Source organism: Amblyraja radiata, chromosome 36 (assembly GCF_010909765.2).
Source record: "Amblyraja radiata isolate CabotCenter1 chromosome 36, sAmbRad1.1.pri, whole genome shotgun sequence".
Taxonomy (NCBI): domain Eukaryota; kingdom Metazoa; phylum Chordata; class Chondrichthyes; order Rajiformes; family Rajidae; genus Amblyraja; species Amblyraja radiata.
Genome location: NC_045991.1, coordinates 18,028,832 through 18,035,983, shown reverse-complemented (window position 1 = coordinate 18,035,983; position 7,152 = coordinate 18,028,832). Strand labels below are relative to the sequence as shown.

The following is a 7,152-nucleotide window of genomic DNA, read 5'->3' as shown; positions in this document are numbered from 1 at the left end:
TGAAATAATATCTCAAATTGAAGGGGAGACTAATAATCAAAGTTGAAATGTAACGTGGTCTTCAATAAATACCTAAAGGAATGCAGTCATGAGAACATGGACCTCACTTGCATTGGAGGGACTGATGCCAACAGCAGAGATAAATTTAAATTCAAGCGCTGATAATTGCTCGGTTCTAAGCTTCCCCCCAGTCTAGTTTCAGTAAAAGCACTGAATCAATTAATTGTATTCTACCAAAAGCACGTCACAGATCACACACTGTACCTATCCCACCGTGGGTTCGATCCCTGCGTCTATCTGTTCACGCCCTCTAGGCCTCGCACAGACAGAGGCACTCCAGAAGGGTACCTGGTCCTGAGCGCTCTTCCAGATGATCGGCCCTGAGCCTCGTGACCAGGGACTTTTATCTGTCCCACAAACTCGAGGGGCCGAACCACATGGGGGTTGTCTCTTAATCACCCAATTACAAATATCGATTAACCCCATACATAACAGGCATTTCCCTAACCACGGGAGAGAGACATGTGGGTCACGCTAAGGAAGGGCAAGGGGCAGAGGCAGGAACGAGGGAGTACTCCAATGTCGGTACACCTTGCAAATAAGTACTCCTGTTTGAGTACGGATGGGGGTGACAGCCTACCCGGGGGTAGCGACAGCGGACGAGCCTCCAGCACAGAGACCGGCCCTGTTTCTCCGAAAGGTAGGGGAAAAAAGAAGAGGGCAATTGTAATTGGGGACTCTATTGTTAGGGGGTCGGATAGGCGTTTCTGTGGACGCAGTCGGGAGACCAGGATGGTGGTCTGCCTCCCTGGTGCCAAGGTCTTGGACGTGTCTCAACGCATCCAAGATATCCTGAAATCAGAGGGAGAGGAGCCTGAGGTCGTGGTACATATTGGTACAAATGACATAGGTAAAAAAAGTGAAGAGGTCCTGAAGGGAGGATTTAGGGAGTTGGGAGGAGAGTTAAGGAAAAGGACCAAAAAGGTAACAATCTCAGGATTACTGCCTGTACCACACGACAGTGAGAGTAGGAATGGAGCGAGGTGGAGGATAAATGCGTGGCTGAAAGACAGGTGCAGAGGGCAGGGATTCAAGTTTCTGGATCATTGGGACTTCTTTTGGGGAAGGTGGGACCTGTACAGAAAGGATGGGTTGCACTTGAACCCGAGGGGGACCAATATCCTGGCGGGGAAATTTGCAAAGGCCACTGGGGAGACTTTAAACTAGAATGGTTGGGGCGAGGGACTCAAATAGAGAAAGCTAGTAGACAGAATGGGAGGCAGGAAGCAGAAAAGGGAAGCACTCGGACACAAGAGGAGAAAGAAAAAAAAGGAAATAAGCAGAGAAGAAGAGACGGGGGGTTTCTTAAATGTGCATATTTTAATGCTAGGAGCATTGTACGAAAGGTGGATGAGCTTAGAGTCTGGATAGACACCTGGAAGTATGATGTTGTGGCGATCAGTGAAACATGGTTGCAGGAGGGCTGTGATTGGAAACTAAATATTCCAGGATTTCATTGCTTCAGGTGTGATAGAATTGGAGGGGCAAGAGGTGGAGGTGTTGCATTGCTAGTCAGGGAAGATATTACAGCAGTGCTTTGGCAGGATAGATTGGAGGGCTCATCTAGGGAGGCTATTTGGGTGGAACTGAGAAATGGGAAAGGGGTAGCAACATTTATAGGGGTGTATTATAGACCGCCAAATGGGGAACGAGAATTGGAAGAGCAAATATGTAAGGAGATAGCAGATATTAGTAGTAAGCACAAGGTAGTGATTGTGGGAGATTTCAACTTTCCACACATAGACTGGGAAACACATTCTGTAAATGGGCTGGATGGTTTGGAGTTTGTAAAATGTGCGCAAGATAGTTTTTTGCAGCAATACATAGAGGTACCTACTAGAGGAGGGGCAGTGCTGGACCTCCTGTTAGGAAATGAGACAGAACAGGTGGCAGAGGTATGCGTTGGGGAGCACTTCAGGTCCAGTGATCACAATACCGTTAGTTTCAATATAATTATGGAGAAGGTCAGAACTGGACCTAGGGTTGAGATTTTTGATTGGAGAAAGGCTAACTTTGATGAGACGCGAGATGATTTAAAAGGAGTGAACTGGGACATTTTGTTTTATGGGAAAGATGTAGAAGAGAAATGGAGGACATTTAAAGGGGAAATTTTAAGAGTACAGAATCTTTATGTTCCTGTTCGGTTGAAAGGAAACAGTAAAAATTGGAAAGAGCCCCGGTTTTCAAGGGAAATTGGACATTTTGTTCGGAAAAAGAGGGAGATCTACAATAATTATAGGCAGCATGAAATAAATGAGGTGCTTGTGGAGTATAAGGAATGTAAAAAGAATCTTAAGAAAGAAATTAGAAAAGCTAAAAGAAGATATGAGGTTGCTTTGGCAAGTAAGGTGAAAGTAAATCCAAAGGGTTTCTACAGCTATATTAATAGCAAAAGGATAACGAGGGATAAAATTGGTCCATTGGAGAGACAGAGTGGGCAGCTATCTGCAGAGCCAAAAGAGATGGGGGAGATATTGAACAATTTATTTTCCTCGGTATTCACCTAGGAGAAGGATATTGAATTATGTGAGGTAAGGGAAACGAGTAGAGTGGCTATGGATACTATGAGTTTCAAAGTAAAAGAAGTACTGACACTTTTGAAAAATATAAAAGTCAATAAGTCTCCAGGTCCTGACAGGATATTCCCTAGGACATTGAGGGAAGTTAGTGTAGAAATAGCCGGGGCTATGACAGAAATATTTCAAATGTTATTTGAAACGGGAATAGTCCCCGAGGATTGGCGTACTGCGCATGTTGTTCCATTGTTTAAAAAGGGTTCTAAGAGTAAACCTAGCAATTATAGACCTGTTAGTTTGACTTCAGTGGTGGGCAAATTAATGGAAAAGATACTTAGAGATAATATATATAAGCATCTGGATAAACAGGGTCTGATTAGGAACAGGCAACATGGATTTGTGCCTGGAAGGTCATGTTTGACTAATCTTCTTGAATTTTTTGAAGAGGTTACTAGGGAAATTGACGAGGGTAAAGCAGTGGATGTTGTCTATATGGACTTTTGTAAGGCCTTTGACAAGGTTCCTCATGGTAGGTTGGTTAAGAAGGTTAAACTGTTGGGTATAAATGCAGGAATAACAAGATGGATTCAACAGTGGCTGAATGGGAGAAGCCAGAGGGTAATGGTGGATGGCTGTTTGTTGGGTTGGAGGCAGGTGACTAGTGGGGTGCCTCAGGTATCTGTGTTGGGTCCTTTGGTGTTGTCATGTACATCAATGATCTGGATGAAGGGATGGTAAATTGGATTAGTAAGTATGCAGATGATACCAAGATTGTGGATAATGAAGAGGATTTCCAAAGTCTACAGAGTGATTTAGGCCATTTGGAAAAATGGGCTGAAAGATGGCAGATGGAGTTTAATGCTGATAAATGTGAGGTGTTACACCTTGGCAGGACAAATCAAAATAGGACGTACATGGTAAATGGTAGGGAATTGAAGAATACAGTTGAACAGAGGGATCTGGGAATAACCGTGCATAGTTCCTTGAAGGTGGAATCTCATATAGATATGGTGGTAAAGAAAGCTTTTGGTATGCTAGACTTTATAAATCGGAGCATTGAGTATAGAAGCTGGGATGTAATGTTAAAATTGTACAAGGCATTGGTGAGACCAAATCTGGAGTATGGTGTACAATTTTGGTCGCCCAATTATAGGAAGGATGTCAACAAAATAGAGAGAGTACAGAGGGGATTTACTAGAATGTTGCCTGGGTTTCAACAACTAAGTTACAGAGAAAGGTTGAATAAGTTAGGTCTTTATTCTCTGGAGCGCAGAAGGTTAAGGGGGGACTTGATAGAGGACTTTAAAATGATGAGAGGGATAGACAGAGTTGATGTGGACAAGCTTTTCCCTTTGAGAATAGGGAAGATTCAAACAAGAGGACATGACTTCAGAATTAAGGGACAGAAGTTTAGGGGTAACATGAGGGGGAACTTCTTTACTCAGAGAGTGGTAGCGGTGTGGAATGCGCTTCCAGTGGAAGTGGTGGCGGCAGGTTCGTTGGTATCATTTAAAAATAAATTGGATAGGCATATGGATGAGAAGGGAATGGAGGGTTATGGTATGAGTGCAGGCAGGTGGGACTAAGGGAAAAAAGTTGTTCGGCACGGACTTGTAGGGCCGAGATGGCCTGTTTCCGTGCTGTAATTGTTATATGTTATATGGTTAACCTAATGATACAACAATTCAATACATTGTATTCACAAACGACTTCAAGATGAAGTCAACTTGGAAACATTTACCCCGATGAACAGAACTCTCAGACAAGGCTCAACACCTGATCCAATCAACACTTAGCAGAGTCAGACTCTGCAACATTATTTACAAGCTATTTACAAGGTATATGTCTGGTTTGCAGCCATCCAATCCATTCTATGCATTTTGTACCAGATTGACAGGATTTGCAAGGCTTCCCATTCTTTGCTTGCAAATTGTATCTAAGTTCCAGACTTCCTGGCATCTCTCGCAGCCAGTCCCAGAGAGCAATTCCAATTTGACCAAATCTCCCAGCAAACCCTGAAACTTAACCCCATTTTGAAGTCCTGGCTGGTCCAATTTAGCCAGGATTAACAGTGGGGTAAACACATTAGGGCTCATGGAATTTGGGATATAGTTACGGGGTGTGGAGAATAGATAGGAGGGTTGATGAGTGGAGCAGAAATCTTGACTGGATAGGATGGGCCAAATGGCCTGTCTATGATGTTAAATGGGATGTCATTCTATGGTGAAACAAGGTGGACAAAACAAACAGAGCAAATTCCCTCAAGGTGACCACCCACTGCTGATGGGAACCGGATATAGATGATGTGTGCGCCACATTTTAGATTTCAATGTTAATCCCCACAATGTGGTCATGGCTGATCTAGCCCAGGACTGAACTCCTCCTCTTTGCCCCATTCCCTTCAATTACAATCCCCCGAATTTTCAAAAATGTATCTGCCTCTGGTTTAAATACGTCTTACATAGAAACATAGAAATTAGGTGCAGGAGTAGGCCATTCGGCCCTTCGAGCCTGCACCGCCATTCAATATGATCATGGCTGATCATCCAACTCAGTATCCCGTACCTGCCTTCTCTCCATACCCTCTGATCCCTTTAGCCACAAGGGCCACATCTAACTCCCTCTTAAATATAGCCAATGAACTGTGTGGCCTCAACTACCCTCTGTGGCAGAGAGTTCCACAGAAAAAGTTTTTCTCATCTCGGTTTTAAAGGATTTCCCCCTTATCCTTAAGCTGTGACCCCTCTCAGAGTCTCTTGGTTGGAGAATCCCAGAGATTTACTGCCCTCTGTCCATTCGTGGTCCTTGGGATCAGATATAGGATCACCCGTCGTTGTTCCAAACGCTACAGAATACAAACACCTCTCTACATTCCGGCCAGGCATTTCTGAGATCCCAAAGATTATACAGGAGGCCAATTAGTTTGGGAACAACAACAGCTGGAACAGATTAAACATTTACCCAGTTCTCAATTACTGGTAAATGCAGCATTTATTTCTGAAATGTCACCTACCATTTTGTGACTGCACTTTCACTTCACCAAACTGTAGTGTAACCCCTCACCTTCAGAAACACCACACTGTCTTTTTGATCCATCTGTTGCTGCAACTTTAAGAGTTCCTCCTGAATGGATTTTAAATTCTCTTGAATGTTTCCAAGATTTGTCTCCATTGTATTTAGAATCTTCCTCTCTTCCTCCCGGATATCTGCCAGTGTGTGCTGCTCTTTCTCAGTGAGAATCTGGTGCAGTTCAGCATACTGGGATGTGATCTTGGACTGAAGGTTGTGTGACTGTTCCTATGAAATAAAAGGTGAAGATTAATATATAATGTCACTGGTTGTGTTTCCTCACGACTTTAACGGTGACATTTGGCCTGTGCATGTATTATTAGCTTTGGCATTTCAATAGTTTGTCTAATGTAGACAAAAATGCTGGAGGAAGTCAGCGGGTGATGCTTGAGACCCTTCTTCAGACTTCACGAAATGTCGTGAGGGTAATGTTATAACCCATCAATCCTCTACCCCCAATACAATTCCCTGCTGCCTATTCCATTTCACGTGCCCATTAATTCCCATTTATCCGTCCACCACCCACTTTCCCAGGGATTATAACAGTCACCGATTGACCATTGAACCAGCGTGTATTGGGGACGTGGAAGGAATCCGACGCGGTCACAGGGAGAAGGCATGACCCACACGGGCAGCACCCGAGGTCAGGATCGAACCCGCTCACCAGAACTAGGAGACAGCAGCACTACTTGTGTCACTGCGCTGCCCTATTATTACACGCATCACAGGGATCAAATCTACACAAGATCAGGAAATCGAAACTTAAAAGCCTCACCAGAACTACAGAAATCTTCTGTTTCTGTTGCTGCTCCATTCGCTCGATCCCTGATTGCTTTTTTGTGAGAGACTGGATGGAAGATTTCGTCTGATCCTGGGATTGTGATTGAAAATCAGAGAATAAAAGTGTTAGATTATAAAGATGGAATTAAACAATGATGCGACCAAAATCGGTTTGCTTTTACCTTGTAGGTTTCAACAGCTTCTTTAACCGGCATGAAGCTGTGAGACTTGTGTTCCCGCCCAGCTGCACAAATCACACAGATAAGCTTCTTGTCAGTTTCACAAAACAGCTTCAGTTCTTCCTGATGTTCCTCGCACTGAAGTTTACTTTCCTTCTCTGTCCGATTCAGGCTCAGTGTTCGAGCTTTCTCAGACAGTCTCGCCAAGGCCCGACTCACCCTGAGGGTGCGGTCTGTAAACTCCTCTCTACATTCCGGGCAGGAGTTTCTCCCCCCACTGTCCCAACTCTGTGTGATACAGGAGCGGCAGAAGTAGTGCCCACACTCCAGTGCCACCGGATCGGTGAAGAAATCCAGGCAGATGGGACAAAGTATCTCCTCGGTTAAACTTTCGACCGGGTCTTTCGCAGCCATTTTAACCTCCACTTCCTGGTTCAAAACGCATTCCCATTCGCTGAAACTGCTGACGCCCTGCAGTAATTAATTGGAGCGCCGGAGGCTGAAGTTCATGGGATCAAGAGGTGAATGGATAGGGTGAATGCACAGTC

At 44.3% G+C, this 7,152-nt stretch overlaps 1 long non-coding RNA gene across 1 annotated transcript; it reads right to left on the bottom strand.

The window, feature by feature from the left end:
* Positions 1–5,834: 5,834 nt before the first annotated feature.
* LOC116966296 lies at positions 5,835–6,661 on the bottom strand. Its single transcript, XR_004409980.1, has 3 exons — positions 6,608–6,661; positions 6,421–6,516; positions 5,835–5,873 (listed from the first exon to the last, which is right to left on the bottom strand). It is a non-coding gene; the product is annotated as an uncharacterized LOC116966296 (long non-coding RNA).
* Positions 6,662–7,152: the final 491 nt, after the last annotated feature.